At 37.0% G+C, this 25657-nt stretch overlaps 1 long non-coding RNA gene across 1 annotated transcript; it reads left to right on the top strand.

Moving 5' to 3' along the window:
- The first annotated feature begins 2806 nt into the window (after positions 1 to 2806).
- On the top strand, positions 2807 to 5024 carry LOC121979847. The gene is made up of 5 exons (XR_006111432.1): positions 2807 to 2898; positions 3360 to 3491; positions 4156 to 4264; positions 4522 to 4572; positions 4988 to 5024. It is a non-coding gene; the product is annotated as an uncharacterized LOC121979847 (long non-coding RNA).
- Positions 5025 to 25657: the final 20633 nt, after the last annotated feature.

The raw sequence follows: 25657 nt of genomic DNA, 5'->3' as shown, positions 1-25657 counted from the left end.
GTCGCGGCTAGAGAGGGGGGGTGTGAATAGCCGACCCCAAATCGTTCGTTTCTTCCTACGAATTAGGTTAGCGCAGCGGAAATAAACAATACAAACGAAAATGAGAAAGACAAACCTCAAACAACCCGATGTAACGAGGTTCGGAGATGATGCTCCTACTCCTCGGCGTGTCCGTAAGGTGGACGAAGCCTATCAATCCGTCGGTGGATGAAACCCCGGAGAACCGGCTAATGAAAACTCCTTCTGGGTGGAGAAACCTCACCACAAATCCTTTGCAACAGCAATAAGGAGTACAACAAAATAGAACAAGAAGAACAAGACTAGAAGAAATGTGAACAACACTTGCTTGCCTTCTCGTCGGAGTTTGTTGATGAAGCAACAGCTTCATGGCTCCTAGAATCGCTAGAAAAACCAGCACGAAAGCTCACCCGAAGCTTCAGCACAATGAGAGCTCAGCAAAGCTCTAGAGAAACAGTAGCAGCAACCAGGAATAAGGAGGAAGTAAGTAGCACTGTAGAAACCCTTGAACTCCTTTTATAACCTGCGAAGAAGACACAGCAGAAACTAGCCGTTGCTACGCAACGGCTAGGACCTGGACCGATCAGGCTTCAGCCTGATCGGTCCACATAGCTCCTGGACCGATCAGGCATGCTTCTGATCGGTTCAGCTTCATCCTGATCGGTCCTGGGGACCGATCAGAGCTTTCTCTGATCGTTGTTTCCTGATCGGTCTGCAGACCGATCAGATAACACTCAGTAGGCTACTGTTTGGTCACTGATCGGTCACCAGACCGATCCAGATACCCAGCGTATCACTGGATCGATCCACTGATTGATCCAGAGCTTGGTTTTTTGCCCAAATAAAGTCCCAAGCCTTCCAAACCAATATCCGGTCAACCTTGACCTATTGGTATCTCATGCTTAGCATCTGGTCACTCCCTTGACCTGCTAAGACTCCCTACCAAGTGTCCGGTCAATCCCTTTGACCCACTTGGACTTTTCTCTTCGTGTCAAGTATCCGGTCACTCCCTTGACCTACTTGACCTTCTCAACACCAGATGTCCGATCACCCTTGATCCATCTGGATTTTCCCTTGCCCGGCTTCACTCACCAGGACTTTCACCTAGCTTCACTCACTAGGGTTTTCACAACTGCCTGGCTTCACTCACCAGGACTTTCCCGTCTGTCTAGCTTCACTCACCAGGACTTTCCAACTGCCTAACATCCCAGTTGGACTTTCTCACGTGCCAAGCTCCCTGCTTGGACTTCTCCGTGCCAAGTCTCCATACTTGGACTTTTCCAGTGCCAAGTCTCCATACTTGGACTTTTCCCGAATCAGGTCAACCAGGTCAACCTTGACCTACGGTTGCACCAATAATCTCCCAAACATCTATTCTTGTCCGATATCAAGAATACAACTCTTCCACGAGTGTCAAACATCAAAATACAACTCAGCTAGGTCAACCTTGACCTAAGGTTGCACCAACAATCTTCCTAAGTCAAACATCAAAATACAACTCGAGTCAGGTCAACTCGAGTCAGGTCAACCAGGTCAACCTTGACCTAAGGTTGCACCAACAGCTAGCCCCGAACCTACTAGGGATCTAGGTCCGTTCATAGTCCGTTGACCTAGGGGCGTACTAAGGAGCCCATCCCTTTTTACGAGGTCCGTTTCATAGACCATCGACCTCGGGGCGCTTATGGAGCCCACCCTTGGTACACGCCATATAAAATAAAATATAATGTCATACATATCATGTCATTATGCATATCATACATGTCATAATTTCTTGTCATATCATGAAGAGAGCTCTTGATCTCATCTTAAGGGAAGCATCTCTTTGCCATATCATGAAGAGTGTTCTTGATCCCAACTTAAGGGAAGCAACTCTTAGACTTTTCTTCTTACATAAGCCTTTCATACATATATCATGAAACATAACATGTTCGTATCCTAACATAAAACATAACATGTGATCTTCATGACATCAAGCATAACATAACATATCATGAAGCATAGCATATCATATCCTGAGCATAGCATATCATATCATGAGCATAACATATCATATCATGGAACATACTTATCTCATACATAAGGCATAACATATCATATCATGAAGCATGGAACTTAAACTAATCACATACTACAAGAAAATTGGGCTTTTACAACACTTAAAAGACAACACTTTTTTTAAAAAGCGTTGTCATTTTTTTAACAACATTTTTGTGAAAAGCGTTGTGTATTTCTTTATTTTCTTACTAATAGACAACATTTTTTTAAAAACCGTTATCTTTTAATATTTTTTATGGGTCAACGACAATACTTCTTGAAAAGCGTTGTCTATTACTATTTTTTTAATGTTGTCTATTGTTAAGTTCTCGTCTAAATTAAATCTAAAATGATACAAATCGTTGGATCAAGTAAAGAGTTGAAAAACCCCTAGGTTTCACTCACTCACTTTTTAAAATCAAATCGATGAAGTTCACTCGTCGCACCTCTCCGCTTCCCTTCCTCCGTTGGTTGCTTAATCCTTCTCCGATCCATCCAAATCCTCGTCAGGGGTAGCGATTGATCGATTCATGGGCGGATTCGGGAGGAAGGCGTACGAGTTCCTCTCCGAGCTCGGTCTCGACCCCCGCAACCCCGGATGCTTCGTGAATGGCGCCTGGAGAGGCAGCGGCCCCGTCGTCGGCTCCCGCAACCCCACCAACAACCAGGCGAGTACCTTCTCCCCTTCGATGAGAAAGGGGGTTCCTTTTTCCCGATTGATCTTCTTTGTTCATGTGATTTGGGGGGTACTTGATTCAGGTTATTGCGGAGGTGATGGAGGCATCCATTGAGGATTATGAGGAGGGCCTGTGGGCTTGCGCTAATGCTGCTAAGATCTAGATGCAGGTTAGGGGCCTTTTAGTAAAGGAAGAACTAGATTTAGCTTCTTACTTGCATGAGAGACGAGATCGGCTAAAAGCTGCGATTTTTGGAGTTTTTTTAATCGTATTAAAATGGTTGTGGTTAGAGAGATAGCTGCAGCTAGATATTTTGGCTTGGTTATTGTTATGCACTTTTTGTAGTTACAAATCCCTCAGACAAGGATTTTCTTAATTTTTATTGGGTACTTAGGACTTGTTAAGATACTGTTCACGCACTCGAATTCACTGTTCATCTCAGGTATGATTTTTAGCCATCTAATTTGGCCGTTAAGACGTGATAAATTGTGTAGGTTTAATGTCACATGTAATTGTTTGCAGATGGTATTTACGTTTTATCAATCTATTATGGCACTAGTCTGAGTTCTCATTTCTTAGCTTGTTTTTTCTGTTTTGAGCTAAAGTGTTTGATTTATAATGTTTAACCAGATTCCAGCACCTCAAAGAGGAGAGATTGTTAGACAGATTGACGAAGCACTAAGAACGAAGTTGTACTACCTTGGTAGACTTGTCTCCCTTGAGATGGGGAAGATACTTCCTGAAGGGATCGGGGAAGTTCAAGTAAGGCATATTCTGTTACTATACTATTTTCCTCATGTGTCGCAGAGTTCTAACATAGTTGCCACATGGATTTATAGTATCATCATCAGCTCTAACTACATCATTGTATGCTAACAAGCATGTTGTACTCCTTGCCGAGAACCAGTTGACAATTGCCACTCTTTTGAATACTCATTACACTGATCTCTCATATGTTAGGGAAACTAAGCATTGACCTCCGAGCTTAATTGATTCCTTGTAGCATTTCATCACACTTTCATAACAAGCTCCAATATCTTGCTTGGTTGATAAATGGTGATGCATTAAGTCTTTTTCAATGCAAATGTTAATGGGTCAGAAACAAATTTTGTGTATCACTTCTAAAGGACATCATATCACAGGTAAATTCTAAAGGATACGTTTGATATGCTTGTTTAAGTTGATTACATATGATTTTTCTTCTTCATTGCAAGTAATTTTTATGTGAGATATAAATTTTCAGTAATATATATATATATATATATATATATATATATATATATATATATATATTCTGCATTGCTGATAACACACATGCCAAACATACAATTTTTACTTTAAGCCTCTTCTCAAGTGCAATGAGAAAGCCACATATAAACATAGCTAAGTGATGCTCAAAATTTCTTGCATGATGCTCCTTGAGGAGACATTGATACGCGAAGAGGAGGAAGAAGCACTACTTGATCAGAATATGGAGGATTAAGATGCAGAATATAGAAAAATAAAAGTCCATGGCTGCATATATCAAGAGAAAGGTCCGTCATCATTTATCTTCATTCTCTTAGAAAATTGCATGAGCCTAATAACTTTTCTTTTTTTTGTTAAAATTTGTTTGAAAGCGGAGAGTTCTTAAATAAATCTAATAACTTTGAGTGATTGGTAAGGATGTTGGATATGTGTCTGTGAGAAAAAAGAGTTCTTTAATGAATCCAAATTTACGTGTTGCTTAAGTATTTTTACCTTAAGCTTTTTGATCTTTCACCGATCTATGTTTGTTTTCTTTGATACACAGGTTTGTTCTGCCTTGGTGCAACTTATAGAAGTTCGACCATCATTCCTAGAGGTATGTAAAAAAATTATTTGGTTTTTAGGTGGATTTGTTCATATTTATATTGATTGCCCATATTGGTTGTGTGCTTTTGCCATTCTATCTTAGACGGACATCACAATGGGAAGATGTTGTGGAATTCTAAAATAGTAGCATCAACATTTCTGCTAGCACAACCATGACATGGTAGCACATAGTGAAATGTGGATGTTGATTATATAAGATATTGTACATTAAGCCATGAATTTGTTCTCCTTTTTTGGTTTATTAGTTATGTTGTGTTGTTTGTTGATTTAATGCTAAGTAAATTGTCTTGATTCCTACTTCAGAATCTCAGAGTTTATATAATCCACTAGAGATATTGTTGTTGTTCTATTTTTGTGGGTCATCAAGACTAACTTACACTTTGTCTTGAATCTTTCATGTGCAGTGTCTTTTCAGATATTTTGAAGGTGAATGGAGGTATTTAAAACTCCAGCTAAATAGCTCGGGTATGGATGATTACAGGAGCAACAACTACATGCTATGTGGCACTGCATCCGAACCTCATGGGTGTGACTGGGAAGTACTTCGACGAAGAACTATCAAGAAGACTTTGGGATTTAAGTGAGAAGATGGTTAAAGTCAATGAGTAGAGAACATTCAAGTCAAGAGGATAAGTAGCATTTATAAAGATCCTTTAAGTTCATGCAATAAGATATAGACGATAGAAGTAGTTTTCAGTGTCTCCTAATTAAAATTTCTTTGTATGCAAGTAATTATGCTTGTTATAAAGTGTATGGATGATAATTTATATATTTATCTTAGTTTATTTAATAATATTTTGATGATTGCAGTAGATTCATTTTCATTTATCTTTTATTTGTCTTTGGTATTAAAAGATAATAGTTTAAAACCTCTTGGATAATGCTTTTTTATGTGTTGTGAAACTATTGTCTTTGCTAAAGAGGACAACACTTTTTATGCGTTGTCTTTAGAAAAGACAACTCTTTTTATGCGTTGTCTTTAAAAAAGACAACGCTTTTTATGCATTGTCTTTGTAAAATACAACAACGCTTTTAAAGAGTTGCAAAAGCGTTGTCTTTTCTACAAATGACAACGGTTTTAAAGCGTTGTCTTTGAGCAGACTTTTAACAACAGTGCTTTTAACAACGCTTTTTTAGGCACATAGACAACGCTTTTAAAGCGTTGTCTATTAGCTTTTTTCTTGTAGTGACATATCAAAGACCAAACATCATGAGAAAATATAAGCATGCTTGATTAGATTCACTCTAGACCCATTTATCCACCTTGGCCGAAACCTTACTAATTGGGTTTCCCATTTTTTTTTCCACTATAAGAAGCATGAAACTAAAGCCACCTATAGATAAATAACCATATATCATAAATGGGCATAAACAAGCATGGTTAGTTTGCAAGACATGGCTCTAAGTCTCTATACTTGCTTGGGCCGAACCCTAAGGTGCAGTTCTAAGTTTCATTTGTGTAACATGTAACATGAAAACTTATCTAACAATATACCAAAGATCATATATCATGTAGAAACATAACTAAGCATGATTAGGGTTCAAAACTTTACCCTAGGTTTGGCATTCTCTCTTGGCCGAAACCTACATTTAGGGTTTTAAGTTTTTCTAATGCCACATGTAACATAATGACTTAACCTATCTTCATACAAGATATCATACCTCATGAGTAAGCATAAATAAACATAATTAGATTTCAAAACTTTCCTCTAAGCTTTGCATTTCACTTTGGCCGAACCCTATAAATGGGGTTTTAAATTCTTCTAATGCAACATGTAACATAATGACTTAACCTCACCATATACAAGATATCATACCTCATGAACAAGCATAAATAAGCATGATTGGGGTTCAAATTTTGACCCTAAGTTTGGTATTCCCTCTTGGCCGAAACTTTACACTAGGGTTTCCATCATTTTTGTTACCACATGAAGCATAACAATCTAAGCTATCAACATATAAAAATTCATATATCATGAAGGAGCATAAACAACATATTTCCTTTTCAAAATTTTTGCTCTAACTCTTATAATCCATCTTGGCCGAAACTTTAAATTAGGGTTTTCCTCATTTTTGTTACCACATGAAGCATAAAAACCTAAGCTATCAACATATAAAAATTCACATATCATGAAGGAGCATAAACAACATATTTCCTTTTCAAAATTTTTGCTCTAACTCTTATAATCCATCTTGGCTGAAACTTTACATTAGGGTTTTCCTCATTTTTGTTACCACATGAAGCATAAAAACCTAAGCTATCAACATATAAAAATTCACATATCATGAAGGAGCATAAACAACATATTTCCTTTTCAAAATTTCTTTGCTCTAACTCTATGATTCATCTTGGCCGAAACATTAGGTTAGGGTTTCTAATTCTTCTAATAACATAATAGGTCTTAAAACTTAAACTAACAACACATGAAAGATCCTACATCAGATAAGAGCATGGGCAAGCATGATACCAAAAGAAACTTTGCTCTAGATCTTCCCTTTTTGTCTTGGCCGAAACTTCAAGATGAGGTAAATATATATATATTTTTTACAACATAAAGCATAACTTGTAAACTTGTAAATCCTAAATGACTACCAATCTATCTTGTCCAAAACTTTCAAGGAAATTCATAAAATTTCAAAAAAAAAATGTTTTCATACAACACAAATCGAAACTACTTGTACTGCAGTGAGGGGATACTCACATTCTCACTTGATTTTCTTTTTTTTTTTTCTTAGGGAATAGCCTTGCTTGTGGAGCCTTCCTAGAGAGGAGCTTCTTGCTTGGGCTTGGCAATGGTGAGGGGAAGAAACTCTTGGTCACGGTGAGGAGGAGGAGGAAGGGAGAAAAATGAAGATTTTCCTTCATTTCTCCTTTTATTCTAAATGAGAAGAAAAAGGAAAAATGGGGTTTTCCTTCTCTTTTCCTTTACTTATCTTTTAATGAAAAGAGGAGACAAGAATTCTCTTTTCTTTTGAGAGGAAGGAGGCAACTCTAACTTCTCCTTTTAATGAAAGAAACTCTTTTCTTACTCTTAACTATATTGTCACTTCTCTTTTTAACAATATTTTCTCTTGGTCTATTGGTTAACACATACATGTATCTAGTAAGAGATCCAAGGTTCAAATCTTGGTCATCTCTTTTTGGTTCTCTTATTTTTATTGTTTTTGAAATTTTACATATAAGGCCTACTAAAAAAAAATATCTAAAATCTTGCTAGATATCCTAGGGGTGTTACAGTCCTAAACTAAGTGGGTATAAGACAAGTGAAAGAAATAAGGCATGATTTAGCTGCTGAAGGGTTCAGAATTAGTTCTGAGATCAACTGTGATTTTCTGGTTAATTGAAGATTATGATATGCTACTAGGTGCTACTTATAATCATTCCTTAATTAAGTAGTTAATTATGGATGACCAGGATAAAATGAGAACCTATCGGATCACACACACCACGAGTCTCTAAAAGACGTAAAACAAGTTAGAGAATATAATTCTCAGATCAAGAGATTAATGTTTGGTTGAACCATACATAAGATAAATATGAAAAATTCATCAAAATAGAAGCACAGATATGTCACATCTCTTATGAAAGAGTTGAACCCTATTTGGTTTAATCATGAACCAATTTAGCTTAGCTATGAACCAACTTGATTAGTTGTGAATCAAACTAAGGGGTAAATAGGCTAATTTTTGGTTAAGGCATAATGAGTTGAATTTGGGCTTTCTAATCCAACTTATTAAAGAGGACTATATATTGATATGGTTCAGAGAGAATTAATATACAATTCATTATTGGCTTGATAAGGTTTTGAAAACCTAAATCCAATACCTCTCTCTCCCGCTCTCTTACCTCCGGCCAAAACAAGAGGTTCTCCTCTTGTTGCTATAAGCCACCCAAAGGAAGAAGATTTTCCTTTTGCTTCTTCTTCCTCTTCTTAATCCTTCTCTTTCATTTTCCAAAGCCGAACCTTATTCTCTTGGAGTTGTCCTAAAAAGCTTGGTGTGGATACGAATAGAGGTGAGATTCGATAACGTGACAAAAGGTTGACGCCTTTCTCGTTATGCATCTGTAAGGTATATCTAAAATAATTATTATTTAATTTAATTTAATTTAATTTTATAATCTTATCTACGCGATTGTATCTTGCATGCGTGTGGTGTGTGTGATATAATAAATTAGTTTATTTATCATTAAGTCTTCCACTGTGTATGTTTATGAAATATATTTTTAGCACACACCATATCGGACAATATATTTCATAAACTTCAAGAGGTGACAACATAAGATGCTCTTCTACTTGACCACACTCAATCTGGCTTAGTTCTTGACCAAGGACTCTTCCAAGCATGTTGAGGATGCTATGTTCAAACCATCAATGAGTAGAGGCATAGACTCATTCTGAGTTTCTTTGCCGAAACTACATCCTCAACTGCCTTGCAGGCTCACTGTACGCTGTGTATAATATGAAGAGAACAACTAAGGAGCTTTGGGAGTCATTGGACAAGACGCAAAAGATAGAGGACACGGGGCCAAGAAATTCATTATGGATCAATTCTTGAACTACAAGATAGTTGACTCTAAGACAGTGATCAGCCAAGTCCAGGAACTCTATGTGATCTTGCACGAGATCCACTCGGAAGGTATAGTTCTGAGTGAAATCTTCTAGCTAACTGCTATCATTGAGAAACTACCTCCCGGCTGGAAGGATTTTAATAACTACCTAAAACACAAGTGAAAGGAGATGAACGTGTTGGTACAGGAAGTACCAGATGATCGAACCTAAGTTTTAATAATAGCAAAGAGTTTAAAGTTATGGTTTGTTGTTATTATAATAAGTTTGACTAAATATGCAGGAAAGTCCTAAGTAATTTTAGGCAAGGTGAAAGTCTTAGTTGAAGCTAGGTAAAGAAGTCCTAGTGGACACTAGGCAGGTGGAAAGTTCTAGCTACGGTTAAGTAAGGAAGTCCTGGTCCAGGGGATTGGATAAAGTTTTGGTAGGTCGAGGGTATCAGAAAAAAATCCTAGGATCGAGGACACTAGGTGAAAGTCCTGGGGGTCGTAGACACCAAGTGAAAGACTGAACGAGTCGGGGTTCAGACGTTCGGCGAAAAGTCCTGAAGTCTCGGATGCTGAGTAAAAAGTCCAAATGGTCTGGAAGATAGGTTTGACATTAGGTAAACTCTCCTGAGATGAGTAGGTGAGGATGCGTTTCCCATAGAGAGAATAGTAGGCATCAGTTCAACCTAGGGTTTCATGAAAAATCTGAAAGTTAGAGCCAGATAGTCCTTAGATTGTCAAAATACTATGTTTTTATCATGCTAACTCTATTTTATAGGGTATTCTTTTGTATTTGGACTAACATGCTTTGCATGGTTAAAAGTGGTAAAAATTAGCCTCAGATGAACAATGTCTGAGACATCTTAGAGGTGCTCAAAGGCGCCTTAGATCTGGGTGGAAGGCACCTTGGATAGGGTAGAGGCACCCTTGAATAGATAAACCTCGAGGATTAGGTTTTCATAGTGGGAAGACACCCTGAAGCTCATGAAAGGCACCTTGGAGCATTGGAGGTGCCCTCAGAGGACCTGGAAGGCACCCTTAGATTGATAAAAGGTGCAGACCACGGAGGTTATCGAGTCCGAAGATTAGGGGATAATCTTTGCAGCTGGAGGCACTTTGGACAAGCTTGGAGGCACCCTCAATGCTTTATAAAAGCATTGTTTGGCTAGATTTCTTAATAGAACATTTACTATGACTTTCTCTCTTGCGCGCTACTTGAAAGATGACTCTACGACGTCGAAGCGCTACTCCGACAATGACTACACACAGGATCCTACTTTAAAGTTGTCGGTATCTTTTACTTTTAGTTACTTGTACTTACTTTAAAATTACATTTGTAACTATTCTAATTATTAATGGATTTCCCATTAAAAGAACTCTCATGTGCAGGCCTTGGAGTATGAGTCGTCACAGACTCTGAACCAAGTAAAAAAACTTGCGTTCCTCTTTGTCTTGCTTTCTTATTTCTGCTGCACAATTCTCTCGATAAGTTTTACATGAAAAATATAAAAAAGCCATGAGCTCTATTCACCCCCTCTAGTACTTTTTGATTTTATAGAACGTGGAAGAACTCATTGTTAGACTATGAATTGAAGAAGATGACAAGAGTTTAGAGAGAAAATTATCCTCTCAGGCTACCGTGGAAGATAATGTTGTCGAGCATGGCCAAAACTCAAAATAGAAGAACCCCAAGACTTCCAAGATGGGACCCAGAGGAGGCATAAGCAAGAAATTCCTTGGAAAGTGTTTCAACTTTGGCCGAGTCAGTCACTAATATTTGGAGTGCAAAAAGCCAAAGAAGAAGAAGGAGGCCAACCTGAAAGAGGGACCAAAAATGGACAACCTCTGCACCATGGTCTCCGAACTGAACTTGGTGGGTTCAAATCCAGGGCAATGGTGGATCAATGCTAGAGTTGCAGACATCTTTGTTGCAATAAGGAGATGCTCCACAACTTTAAAGAAATCAAAGATGGAGAGAAATTATTCATGAGGAACTCAGCAATCTCAGACATTATAGACCAAGAAAAAGTAGTGCTGAAGCTGATCTCGGAGGAGTTAACTCTCAATAATGCATTGATGTTCTGGAGATTCGGAAGAATTTAGTGTCCGGATCACTATTAAGCAAGCATGTCTTCTACATTATTTTTGAATTGGACAGTGTTGCGTTAGGACTTTGATTACCTGCTAGAGGGGGTGGGGGTGGGTGGGTGGGGTGTGAATAGACGGTCATCCAAATCATTCGCTTCCTAAGTATTTGTTAATGCACAGTAAAAATACAGAACTAATACGAATACAAAAGATAATACTAAAAACAAGAAAGAAAATAATCAAATTGCTAAAACGTTGATTTAATGTGGTTTAGAGATGATGGTCCTACTCCATGACGTGTCCATAAGGTGGATAATCCCTCAATTAGCCGGTGGATTAGTCCCTGGAACTTCGGCTAACTCAATCCTCCTTCTCGGTGGAGAAACCTTACCACAATCTCTTGATCACACACAAGGATCACACTGAGAACTTTGGAGACTCTAATAGGCTTTAACTAAGTCTATTTTCATCACTTAATCCAGCCACCCTGAGCTCTATTATATAGAGTTTGGGAAGAAATACCTAAGCCGTGTTTTCCCCACTAGTCGACTGGCCTTTGTAGAATTCGACTATTACAATCTAATGACTCGATTCCAGTCAACTACCCAAATATGAATTAGTCAACTAAATTACATGGGTTGAGCAAACAGAAGCATTTTGTTTATTCCCAGTCGATTGTATGGTTGACTGGTCCAATCGACTAGTAAAGTTACAAGTCGACTGGCAAGTTAGAACCACAAACCCCGGAATTCCATTCTGGGTTTGTTGGTTCTCAGTCCCCAGTGATTGGTAAACCCTAACTTAGGGTTTTACCTTCAAGTACAATCACTCCTACACTCGTCCTCGCCCACACAACCTTGACCTTGCCTTCTAGCCTCCTCCATCAGCCTTGCGTCCCTTGGATGCTTCCCCATTCTTCACGCCTTGCCTTTAAGAGATTTCTTCGACCTTGTCCTTGTGGTCGGGTCTTTACCTTGCCAAGTTACACTTGGACTTACATAGCCAAGCCTTAAGCTTGGACTTACACTGCTAAGATTCCCATTCTTGGACTTTATCTTTGCCAAGATCACATTTGGACTTTCCTTTACACCTGTCACCTGCACACAATAACACATATCAAATACAGATACAAACCCTACCTTAAACTCTTTGTCCAAACATTAAAACCTAAGGGTATACTGATTGCTCCAACAAGTTGTTCTATCTAAAAATAGAATATTTTTAAGAAAGGGTTATGTAACCGATGGGTTGTTTAAGTTCAGTATAATGACAATTATGCCTAAGGTTAATAAAATTACAAACTTTTCCACTTATATACTTGAGTCTTCGTGTTTGTGGCAAGGTAGACTAAGACATGTTAACTACGATATGCTGTGTAAATTAATTAATATGCAAAACATACCTACATTCTTCTTTGACCTAAAATATAAGTGTGAAATTTACGTTGAAGCAAAAATGATAAGGTCATCCTTTTAACATGTTGAAAGAAGCAATGACCTACTCGGCCTAATTCACACCGACGTGTGCTACCTAAAAGGTACACCAACATATGATGGGAATAAATACTTCATTATTTTTTAGATGATAACATAAAATAATGTTATGTGTATCTTCTTAAAAGTAAGGATGAAGCTATAGAGAAATATGATCTCTATAAGAATGAGGTTTAAAACCAACTTAATAAAAATATTAAGGTGGTTTGAAGTAACCCAGGTGCTGAATATGTGTTTCATTGTTCACTGAGTTGTGTGCTGAACATGAAATCAAATATGAAACAACAACTCCTTATAATCCTCAGCAAAATGGAGTTGCTGAGTAAAATAATTAAACTCTGAAGGAGATGATGCTCTTCTATTTAGCTCTGGGTTGTCAGAGTTCATGTGAGGGGAAGCTATATTAATAGCTAATTATCTTTTAAATAATGTGTCCTGAAAGGAAAAATAGAGAAGTGCCCTTATGAGTTATGGAATGGAATACAATCATCCTACAAATATTTACGAATATAAGGGTGTTTTGCTAAAGTTTTGATGCTTGATATGAAAAGTATTAATATAGGACCAAAAACTATTGATTACATATTTATTGGATTGAGAAATGCCTCGTTCTTCAAGCATGTATTTCTGTATAAGACCTGAGAGGAAGCTAGCTCTTCAAAATAGGCATATGAAACACAAGAAGAAGAAGATAATAAACTAATTGAAGTTGAGCTCAAACGAAGTAAAAGAACTCAGGTGAAAAAATCCTATGGAATGGATTTTATCACTTTCATGTTGGAAAGTGAGTCCCACAATTACTCAGAAGTAATAAGCTCTTCTGATGAACCCACTAGAAAGAGGTAATTACATCTGAGATAAATTTTATCTTATAAATCACACCTGAGAACTTATAGATCTTCCTCAAGGAAGCAAACCATTAGGTTGCAAGTGGATCTTCAAGAAGAAAATTAAATTAGATGGCACGATTGATAAGTACAAGGTCAGATTAGTAATCAAAGGATGTTGACAATTAGAAAAGCTTCATTACATTAATACGTATTCTTCGGTGTCGAGAATAACTTCCATTAGAGTATTATTGGCTATTGTTACTTTATGGAATATGAAAATATATCAGATGGATGTAAAAACATCCTTTCTAAATGAAAATTTAGAAGAAGAAATTTATATGGAGTAACCTGAAGAGTTTTCTATGCTAGAGTAGAAAAACATGGTTTGTAGATGGTGAAGTCATTCTACGGCTTGAAATAGGCACCACAGTAGTGACATGAAAAATTTGATAATGCCATGAAGAAATGTGGGTTCAAGATCAATGAATGTGATAAATATATCTACAAGAAAATAACAGAGAATGACTATGTCATCTTGTATCTATATGTAGATGACATAATTATTATTGAGGAGTATTGATAAGATAATCAAATCCACTAAAGATATCTTGAACTCAAGATTTAACATGAAATACATGGGCTTAGCTGATGTGATTCTAAGAATTAAAATTCTTAGAACAACAAAAGGACTTGTTCTTAGTCAGTCCTATTACGTGGATAAGATTCTTGAGAAATTCACCAAGGGTAATACTATATTGGCATAAATACAGATAAATATTTGCCAACATCTATCAAAGAATTAAGGAGAAAGTATCTCTTAGATAGAGTACTCTCGAGTAATTGGAAGTCTAATGTACTTGATGAGTTGTACATGACCAGACTTAGCCTACATAGTAAGTAAACTAAGTAAATACATGAGTAATCTCGATGTTGAGCATTAGAAGGGGATAACAAGAGTACTGAGGTACTTAAGGTATACTTATGAATATGGATTATACTATACGAGATATCTTGCTGTGATCGAAGGATACAACAATTCGAATTGGATACCTGACATGATAGACTCGAAGTCTACTAGTGGTTAAATATTCACTTTGGAAAGTACAATCATTTCATGGAAATCTTCTAAGAAAATCGTAATAACCAGATCCACGATGGAATATGAGTTTCTAGCTCTTGACAAATATGGTGAAGAGACTAAATGACTACGATAATTCTTAGAAGATGTTTCAAGATGACTGAAACTGGTGTCTGTAATTTGCATACATTGTGATAGTCAATCAATTGGTCGGACACAGAACTATTTGTATAATGGCAAGTCTAAACATATACATCGTAGATATAATTCTATTAGACAACTACTCTCAATGGGAGTTATCACTGTTGACTATGTGAAGTTAAAGGATAACCTAGAAGATCCGTTAACTAAAGGGTTAAATAGAGAGTTAGTTGCAATTTCATCATGAGGGATGATCTTGATGCTAATGAGAAATGTTGGTACAAAGGAAACCCAACATATCTAGATTTGAGATCTTAAGAACTAGGTTCAAAGGGGCAACCTAACTGCACCAACAAAGTTGATTATTGGGGGGGGGGGGGGACGAACCAATAGAATGGTGAAGGATGGAGGTTAAAGCATATGACTTTTAATGATCTAGTAGAGTAATATGGAATACTCTTGAGAGATCGCCTATATGAGAAAGAAGTGATGCCGCTTTGAAGAGAATTGAAGATACAATTCTTAGTACTTCTCATCGAACTAAGCATGTTCATGGCCAAGAATGAACACACTTATGAGAACTAAGTTATATCAAGGAGTGTTCTAGTTAGATATATCAATACTTACATATATGGTAGAATAGTTCAAGGATATAATATCTACTATCAGCCAGTAAGCAACCATATCTTCACAAAGGAAGATTCAAAGGATAAAACCTGTTTGTCCTATACTTGACTCAACTACTGAATGCTATCACATATCCCATTTTCTATTTATGTGGGGGGATTGTTGAATACATGTGAATGGAAAAGGAGGAAGGAGACTCCTTTGTGTATGAGTTTAGTACAACATTAGAAGTTTCAAGGCACTATGGTTGATTTATATTATTGTACATGCATTGATGATGTGAATAAATGCATGGGGAGAGACTCTCTCTTACATGTAGGTGTACAGGGGTGAAAATCTAGGGCTCGGATTGTACTAAACCAAGTTTACTTATGTACGAGCACAACCTCTGTGTGTCGAATGTCAGACATATCGGGGCAAAATTTGCCCAAGCGAATGAACCAACATTTTACACCTGAATATTTTTTACTTATTGCTCAAATGTAATAGATGCATTAATCAATGATTAATGAAGAGTATATAACCTCCAACCATTTAAGTTGGATATATTAATGGGCAATAAATGACTTTAATTCGACCATTGAAGACTGCAAGGGTAGACCCGACCCCGGGCCGGGTCTGGCCCGGACCCGGCCCGGGCCCGTAACCGGATCAACGGGCCGGTTGCCCGTTGACCCGGTTCGCTGGGTCCGGCGAACCGCCGGTTAACCGGCGGGTTGAACCGGCGGTTTAGCCGTAATATTTTTTTTTTTTTAAACGGCTTGAACCGCCGGTTAACCGGCGGTTCATAGTCGTTGGAACCGCCGGTTCGTAGCCGTTGGGAGGATTTTTTAGGTATTTTTTTTCAACGGTTAGGATCATTTGACTGTTTTTTGATCAATGACTATGATTTAGTGTCCGTTACTATCAAAACTCTATAAATAGAGAGCTTATTTCATCATTTTTCACACACATTTTCTCTACTCTTAATCTCATTTTCGTATTCTCTAATCTCTACACGCTTTCGTTTTCAATTTTCAATTACAATGGAAGGAGGTCGCAGAGGTGCATCATCTCGAGCTCGGAAGGGAAAGCAAATAATGAATCCGCGGGAGGAGGACCCCAACATTCAATCCACCGATGATGAGATCGAGCATCTTCCGAATCTGACACCCGACACACAAGGAAGTACCGATGCAATTACTTCTAATGTTCGGGAACTTCCTCCTCTAAAGTCTTCTATTTTTACTAAACATTTTGAGAAGGTCACTCTTCCGTCGGGAGAAATGCGTGCAAAATGTAAGCACTGCAATGCTTCCTACAAATTCCAAGCCGGCGGCGGCTATGGGTCGTTGAAACGACATGTAGAAATGAAGCACCCGACGGAATATGGACTCGACCGTTCTCAAACACAATTATCAAGATTTTCTTCAACTAGCGGTAGTACCGATTCCGGTTTATTTTTATATTTGGATAATAAATTAAGAGAATCATTAGCTAAATTTGTTTCCGTAGAACATCTTTCTTTTAGTTTTGGATCTAAATGCACATTTGAAGATTTTTGTAAAGAATCTCTTAATCCATGTGCTAAACGTGTTCCTAGGACTACACTTACTCGTACAATTAAAAAATTAGTAAAACAAGGAAAAAAGAATTTAATTGATGAATTTAGTAAATTAGATAATAAAGTTTCTTTATGTTCCGATATTTGGAGTGATCATTGGCAAACACATTCGTATATGGGTGTGACTTGCCATTGGATCGATAACTCTTAGAACCTCCAAAAAAGATTATTAGCTTATAGAGTTTTTGATGAATCACATAATGCTCATAATATCGTACAATTATTATGTTTAATTTTAGAAGAATATGGTTTAACTCATAAAATATTTTCAATATCATTAGATAATGCTAGTTCTAATACCGCTTGTATAGATGATCTAAAATTTGTTTGTCAACCTATTATTGGAGGTTTATTTTTTCATATTCGTTGTGTATGCCATGTTTTAAATTTATGTGTTCAAGATAGTTTAAAAATTTTAGAAAGTTATATTAAACCAATTAGAATTGCAATTTCTTATTTATGGTCTCATCCATCTATAATGAAACAATGGGGTAGGTTTTGTAAAATTAATGGAATGAGACCTAAAATATTTCCACGTGATGTACCAACACGTTGGAATTCAACATACCAATTATTACAAGATTCATTTCAAAATAAAGAATTATTATGTTCATTTTTTTGCACAAAACACTAATACTAATATATATTTATTTTCACAACAATGGAATATTTGTAGTAGTATTTGTGAAATTTTAAAAGTATTTAATGATGCAACCGAACAACTTTCCGGTGTTTATTATCCCACTGCTCAATTAGTTTTAGAAAATTTTTCTAATATAGTATTAGTTTTAAATGAACATATTAATAATGAATCTTTATCTCCTTACATCTTAGCTATGAAAACTAAATGGGAAAAATATTTTTATTTAATTCCTGAAATTTATTTAATTACATTTGCTTTAGATCCTAGATTTAAATTAGAAGTTTTACAAGAAATGTTAACTTTATATTATGATGCTTTAATTCCAATTAAAAATTCTTCTTCCCCTGATCCAGCTAATATTATATATAATGTTAGAATTTATTTATATGATATTTATAATCAATATTATGCAAAATATGGAACACAAATTAATATTTCTGAAATTCAACAAACTACTAGTAGTAATTTAAAACTTACAAAAGCACAACTCTTATTAAAAGAACGGACAAAACGTCCACGGGGATCCTCAAGTTCCACACAGGAACTTGAGAATTATTTTACGACTCCTTTTGATTTTAATGAAGCAGATAGCGAAAACTTCGATATCTTAAAGTGGTGGTCACAGAAGGCTCAAAGCTTTCCCGTTCTCTCCGTGATCGCAAAAGAAATTTTAGCTTGTCCAGTGTCAACTGTTGCTGTGGAGCAGACGTTCAGTGCCGGCGGCAACATATTAGATGAACGACGATCAACTTTGTCTCCCGACTCATTGGAAGCCCAAGCATTACTGGACGATTGGACCAGAGCGGAGAAAAGAATCCAAGGAATGCAACTTTCAGATGACGAAGTTGAAGATTTTGATACTGAAGGAACAAATACGATAGGAACAGGAAATGGAAGTGAATGAAAATGTAAAAGGATAAAAATGTAAAAGAACTACGTGGGCTTTGATTCCCCTAAAGGGATACGTAGGCAACTTAAATAAGTGCAAGCCCTTTTTTTAATAAATTTTAATTTCTAATTTTTAATGTTTAATGTTTAATTTTTAATTTTTTTTAACATATTAATCTTGAACCGTGATGAACCGTGAACCGAACCGTGAACCGGCGGTTCTGAACCGTGAACCGTAACCGTCTTGGGCGGTTAAGGGTCGACCTCCCTGGAACCGTCGAACCGGCAGTTCCGAACCGTCAAACTGTCGGTTCCGAACTGTGGTCAGGTCTATGCAAGGGTCTAAGTTCTTATATAAGGAGGTTGTGACCAAGAGCAAAAGAAACATAGCTAATAACAAAGATTTTTCTCCACCTTCATCCCTCCCCCCCCCCAATTTCTTCTCTCCACCATTTTTGGTTTGCCTGTGATAGTAATTGGGGACTTTCTCAGTTTTCAACGAACAACCAGTTCATCATAACCTCAAAGTATAGTCAGAGGAGGATGAATTTGTTTTAAAGAAATTGTTTGAAAGCAAGCCTCAATATCTTTTTTCCTACAACTCGGACTCTCCAATTAGGAGTCTATACTCGGGAGTCAAGAGTGTATAGTTGGGAGTCTGCACTTGAGACTCGGGAGTCTACAGTCGTGAGTCTAAAACTCAGACTCTACAATCAAGAGTCTGCACTTGGGAGTCGGGAGTCTGCAACTTGGACTCTATAGTCGGGAGTCTGTACTAGAGAGTTAGGAGTCTGCACTCAGATTCTGCACTTAAGAGTCAGGAGTTGGGAGTCTGCACTCGGAAGTCTACACTATGGCATACAAGGCAACCTAGTTTTCCAACCAACTTAACCATTCCAAGCAACTCTTTCTTCCCTGCTTGGCAGCTTGAGATTATCAACTCAGATCTGTTGGTCCCGGTGTGGCCGATAAGAGGGGCTAAATTGCCTACAAAAATTAAGCAAGTCCTTTCACAATCTTTTAGATTTGATTAGTTATGCACAATTAATTAAACAAAATAAGAATGCATTAAATTAACAACTTCTAAGAGAATAGTAAGAATGCTAGATTTACTTGGTTACAACTTAAGTGGTTGTTAATCTAAGGTATTGAAGAAGATCCACTAGAAATCTCCTTTGTCGAAGATAGAGTAGCCTCTTACAGAAGTTGATAGCTTAGGAAAAGACTAGAAAGTGATTAAAGAAGTTGTAGTTGAATTGTTGTTGAATTCCTAGCTCCAGGGGTCTTTTTATAGCTTCTGGAAAAATCTATCCATTGCTCGGAGGCGCCTCTAAGGAGGTCCAAGGTGCCTCCTGTTAGGACCCTTGGCGGCCGGTTAGGAGGGGGGGTGAATAGTTCTTGCACAAAAATAAACAAAAATACCTTCCTCGAACTTATAACTTAATATAACACTTGCATAAAAAAATAATAAAGAAATTAAAAAGAAAGAGGCATCGAGAAACTACTTGGTTACAATCGGGGAGGTTGTTAATCCAAGAAAGTTAAAGCGCACTAAAAAAATCTCCTTCAGGCGGAGAAGCCTCTTTACAGCAATGAACGCACAACAAGACGAAGCTAAAATAGAAAAGGAAAAGCGTACAAGTGTTGTTTGGATATTTCTGGTTGTTGTTAGGTTCTGGGAGCAGGGCTGCTTATATAGCCCTGCTCGGGGCGCCTGGAAGGGTTCCAGGTGCATGGAGGGGGTTAAAATTTTATCCCCTTCGCAACAGATCATAGTTAAATGTGATCCGGATAAAATTTGATTCCGGGAGCCCGGACTAAGAAAGTCAACTAAATTGACTTTTTTCAGTCCGGGCCTTCCACTCCAGTTTTGCTTGCCTCGGTCCGGGTCTTCTTCTCCGGTTCCTCTTGCTTGGGTGATCTTAGCCATCCGGAATAGGGCTCACCCAAGCCCAACTTTCGGCGTTCTCGAGCAAGCTTCCGCTTCTCGTCCCTCGGAAATGCCGCGCGCCTCCTTCTCGTCCGCTCGCGTACTCTTCCGCAGCACCTCGTCTCTCAGATGCACCGAGCCCATCGACTCTCTCACATATCATCCTTCTCGCTAGCTACGTCTTTTGCTCGACATCCTGTGCTCCTAAGTTCTTGCACACTTAGACACAAGATTAAACACAACAGGACCTAACCTAACTTATTTAATCACATCAAAACAACCTTGGGGTACTAATATTCTCCCCCTTTTTGATGTGAGCAACCCAAGTTAAGTTAGGGTAAACCAACATAAAGTAAAAATAATAAATTTGCAATTAAAGTGCAAAAATTTAAAAAGTTAAACTATCTTCCTCTAGACTTAATCTTCCCTTCTCCCCCTTTGATCACATAAAAAATGGGGTACCCAAAGAAATCTAAGGGTAAATTTTTCAAAAAATAGGAAAGTTTTTGGTTATAAAATATGATTTTCAACATTTTGAAAAACTTATCAAGTTTTTGAAAATAATTTTGATAACACTTAAAAAAACTTGCAATAATTTTAGAAAAAAATTTTCTAAGTAAAAAATATTTTTGATATCACAAAAAAAAATTGTAACATCAATAATTTCCTAAGTTAAACAAATTTGAAAAAACTAATTTTGTAGAAATAATTTTGGTAAAGTAAAGCTGATATTTCAAAATAAAACTTTAAGTCTCTTTTTTTAAAAAAAAATTCTAAAAAAACACCGAAAAAAAATGTTTGAGTAACTATTTAAAACATTATTTAATTACAATTAAATGCTTTATCAGTTAGTTAATTAAACATTTTATTTCATTAATTGGCTTGCAGGCTGTGGCGAGGCACTAGGTCTTCTTGGTTATTGGAGCAACAACCACTTTCTAGACAAAGCCTCTTAAGAAAATTCAAACATTTAATTTTCTTGCTAAAAGACCTAAGTCTAATTAAAGTTCAATTTAGACAAGACTTTGGAACCCAATATAGGTTCCATCCAACTAGGTTAATTAAAAATCTCTTAGGAATATATTTCTGAGAAATTTTCCTAATTTGTCCCTTGTGATAATTAAAATACCAGTTCAAATTATATTTTCTAATATTTTGATTTTTAACATTTAAGCATGCATGATTTTTCAAGTCTTCTATTTGTACTTTTATTTTATCATTTTCTATTTTTAATTTATCATATTCTTCTAATGGACAAGATTTGACTAGAATTAATTTTAATTCTTTATTTTCTTTTTTTAGTTTACAACAGTCTTTAGATAATAATTTAATAAATTTAAATAATTTATCAGGAGGAAGAGATTGTACCTGACTTACCTTGTCGGTCTCATTATCCGTAGCTCCCCCTGAACTGCTGCTTTCTTCCAATGTCGCCCCCTTCATCGATGCTCATTTCGGATGAGCTTGCGTCATTTTCATCTTCTTGATGACTTGCCACTAACACAAGTCCAGCGATGATTTTAATTTTTAATTCGGACGACGTTTCATCCCACGTCGCCTTTAGAGTCTTGTATTTGTTGGATTGGACAGACTTCTTGTTCTTTCCTTTGTCCTTGTCTTTGATCTTTAACTTAGGGCAGTTGTCTTTAACATGTCCTTCTTCATTGCAGCGATAGCATCTAATTGTTCTTTGCTTTCTACCTTGCAGATGGTTAGTTTTTCTATATTTAAATAATTTTTAAAATTGTCTTACCATCATTACCGTTTCATCGTCGTTGAGAGAAGATTCTGAATCCTATTCATCCATCTTTGCCTTAAGGGCAATGTTGTGCTTTGACTCCTTCTTTGTATCTGCACATCTCATTGCATGGATTTCAAATGTTGAAAACATTTCTTCTAAGGTAATGCCCACTCAGTAGTTCTAGGAAATGCATTAAGTGCATACCTTAGCGAATCCCAATTGCTTACCTTTTCTCCAAGATTCATGAGTCTGGTGATTAGTTCCTTCATTCTCGAGTGAAGATGTGCAACGATTTCTTCTACTTCCAGTTTTATGTTGCTTAACTGATTCCTTAGAAGATCTCGTCTCGCGAGCTTGACTTCGGACGCCCCTTCGTGTAGCTCAAAGAACTTCTCTCAAATCTCCTTTGCTGAGTCGTAGGTGCCGATCTGGTTGACTTCTTGTGGCGGTAGGACACTTAGCAGATGGAACTTTGCTTTGCCATTTGTCACGAAGTCGGCCTGCTCCTTATTCGTCCACTATTATTCTTCCTTTCCTTTGGGTGTTACAAAACTGAATTTCATTATTAAAAGTAATTCAAAGTCGGTTTTAAAGAATACCTGTATTTTCTTTTTCCAGCTCGTGAACTCCCCCTCGAACTTCGGTGGATAGATGCTCAGTCCGACCATCTCGTGTGCTTCATTCGGCGGTTAGTCCTCTTGAAGCATCCTGACTTTGATACCACTTGTTAGGACCCTTGGCGGCCAGCTAGAGGGGGGGGGGGGGGGGGGTGAATAGCCCTTGCACAAAATAAACAAAAATACCTTCCTTGAACTTATAACTTAATATAACACTTGCATAAAAGAATAATAAAGGAATTAAAAAGAAAGAGGCACCGAGAAATTATTTGGTTACAACTGGGGAGCTTGTTAATCCAAGGAAGTTAAACCACACTAAAAAAATCTCCTTCAGGTGAAGAAGCCTCTTTATATTAATGAACACACAACAAGACGGAGCTAAAACAGAAAAGGAAAAGCGCACAAGTGTTGTTTGATATTTCTGGTTGTTGTTAGCTTCAGGGAGCAAGGCTGCTTATATAGCCTTGCTCGGGGCGCCTGGAAGGGTTCTAGGCGCTTGGAGGGGGATAAAATTTTATCCCCTTTGCAAAGGATCATGTCAAATGTGATCTGGATAAAATCTGATTCTGGGCTCCCGGAAAGGTTCTGAGCACCAAGAGTCCGGGCGCTCGGACCAAGAAAGTCAACCAAGTTGACTTTTTCCAATCCGGGCCTTTTGCTCCGGTTTCGCTCACCTTGGTCCGGGTCTTTTTGCTTCGGTTCCTCTTACTTGGGTGATCTCGGCCATCTGGAATAGGGCTCACTCGAACCCAACTACCGACCTTCTCGAGCAAGCTTCCGCTCAGGCTTCTCATCCCTCGGAAACGCCGCGCACCTCCTTCTCGTCCACCCGCATACTCTTCCACAGCACTTTGCCCCTCAGACGCACCGAGCCCATCGGCTCTCTCCCGTACCGTCTTTCTCACTAGTTGCGTCTTTTGCTCGACATCTTGTGCCCTTAAGTTCCTGCACACTTAGATACAGGATTAAACACAATAGGACCTAACCTAACTTGTTTGATCACATTAAAATAACCTTGGGGTACCAACACTTCCAACAAGATAAGTTTTATTCGTTGAAGATAAAACTTTTTCTTCAATGAACGACTAGTGAAGGTGCCTCCAACAGGCTAGAAGGCGCCTTCACACTGTTCATGTGAGACACCTACCAAGCCATTGAAGGCGCCTTCTATGAAGCAGATCAACCTCTTAACGATTCTTGTTCGCATAGGTGATGCTCCAGTTAACTGGAGTTGAGTTTACCTGAATACAACTCCGACCTTCTCCTTGAGCAGACTTCATCCCCGACTTCTCATCCCTTAAACATCGCGCACGTCCTTCTCATCCACCTGTATACTCATCCGTAGCACCTCATCCGTTGGATGCACCGAGTCCGTCGACTCCCTTCCCATGATATCCTTCTCGCTAGCTCCGTCTTCCACTCAACTTCTTGTGTTCCTAAGCTCCTGCACACTTAGACACAAGGATCAAACACAACAGGACATAACTTAACTTAGTTGATCACATCAAAACCAACTTGAGACACTTACAATCTCCCCTTTTTGATGTGCATCAACCCGAGTTAAGTTAGAGTTTAATCCAAAAAAATAATTGGTACTAAATACATGAATTTACAACTATAACAAGAATTTACAATTAAGTAAAAAACTCTCCCTTAACTTACTCTCTATTTCTCTTCTTTTGATCACATAAAAAAATAAGGAAAAAAAATAAAAAATAGTTAGAAAAATTTGAAAATTTTCTCGGGGGTACTGAATAAAATTAACAGTAAACCAACATTTTAAAAAGATAGTTTTCAAAAATTTCTCAATTTTACTAATTAAATCTCTATTTTGAAAAAAATAATTTTAAAAATTATTTTCGGTTCCAAAAAATTTTGAATTTTTTTTTGTTAAATTCAAACATAATTAGGTAGATCAGTGGAAAAATTTTCATGAAAAATAAATATTAATTTTGAGAATAATATTTTTGAGCAGAATTAATCATTGTAACAATTAAATACTTAAAAAATATAATTTGATTTATAAAAATTGTGATAATTTTTTATGAACATATAAAATTTAGTGTTTATTCACCAAAAAAATTAAAGTTTTCAAAAATAATGTGTGATAAATTTTTATTAAAAACTTTATTTTTGGAAAAAATTTATAATAATTCAGACAATATTAAAAAATATCATTTTTTTTATTAAGATAGAGAACATTAACACTACAAAAGAACACTAATTTAGGGACAAAATTCTGGAACAAAAAAAATTCATCCCAAAATTGGATTTCATTTCAAGTTCGCAACAGACAAAAATTTTGTTGCTAAATTCGTCCCCAAATCTGGGACGAATCCAAGATTCATCCCAAATTTGGGGACAAATCCTGGATTCGTCCCAGAATTTGGGACGAATCCTGAATTCATCCCAGAATTGATAATATTTTAAAACAAAAGGGAAAAAATTGGAAGGCTTACATATGGGCCTAGAGACATCATAATTTTATGAAACAAGTTTCTATTTGTTCATATCGTTGTCCTGATCGTAAATATATCATCATCCATAATTTTGGAGTAATCCTTTGAGTGATTCAATTTTTTAGCTCGCATTAGGTAAAATTCAGATTAAAAATTTCTAACAATCAATATATTTGGTAAAAAATTTATATGTGGACATAATTATGATTAGGACAACGATACGAACCCATAGAAATTTATTTCATGAAATTCTGATGTCTCTAGGTCCATATGTAAGCCTTCCGATTTTTTTCTTTTTTATTTAAATTTTTTAAATTTTGGGACGAATCCAAGATTCACCTCAAATTTTGGGGCAAATCCAGGATTCGTCCCAAATTTGGG

The sequence above is a fragment of the Zingiber officinale genome, chromosome 1B, assembly GCF_018446385.1.
Source record: "Zingiber officinale cultivar Zhangliang chromosome 1B, Zo_v1.1, whole genome shotgun sequence".
NCBI lineage: Eukaryota > Viridiplantae > Streptophyta > Magnoliopsida > Zingiberales > Zingiberaceae > Zingiber > Zingiber officinale.
This window is presented reverse-complemented; position numbering and strand designations above follow the sequence as displayed.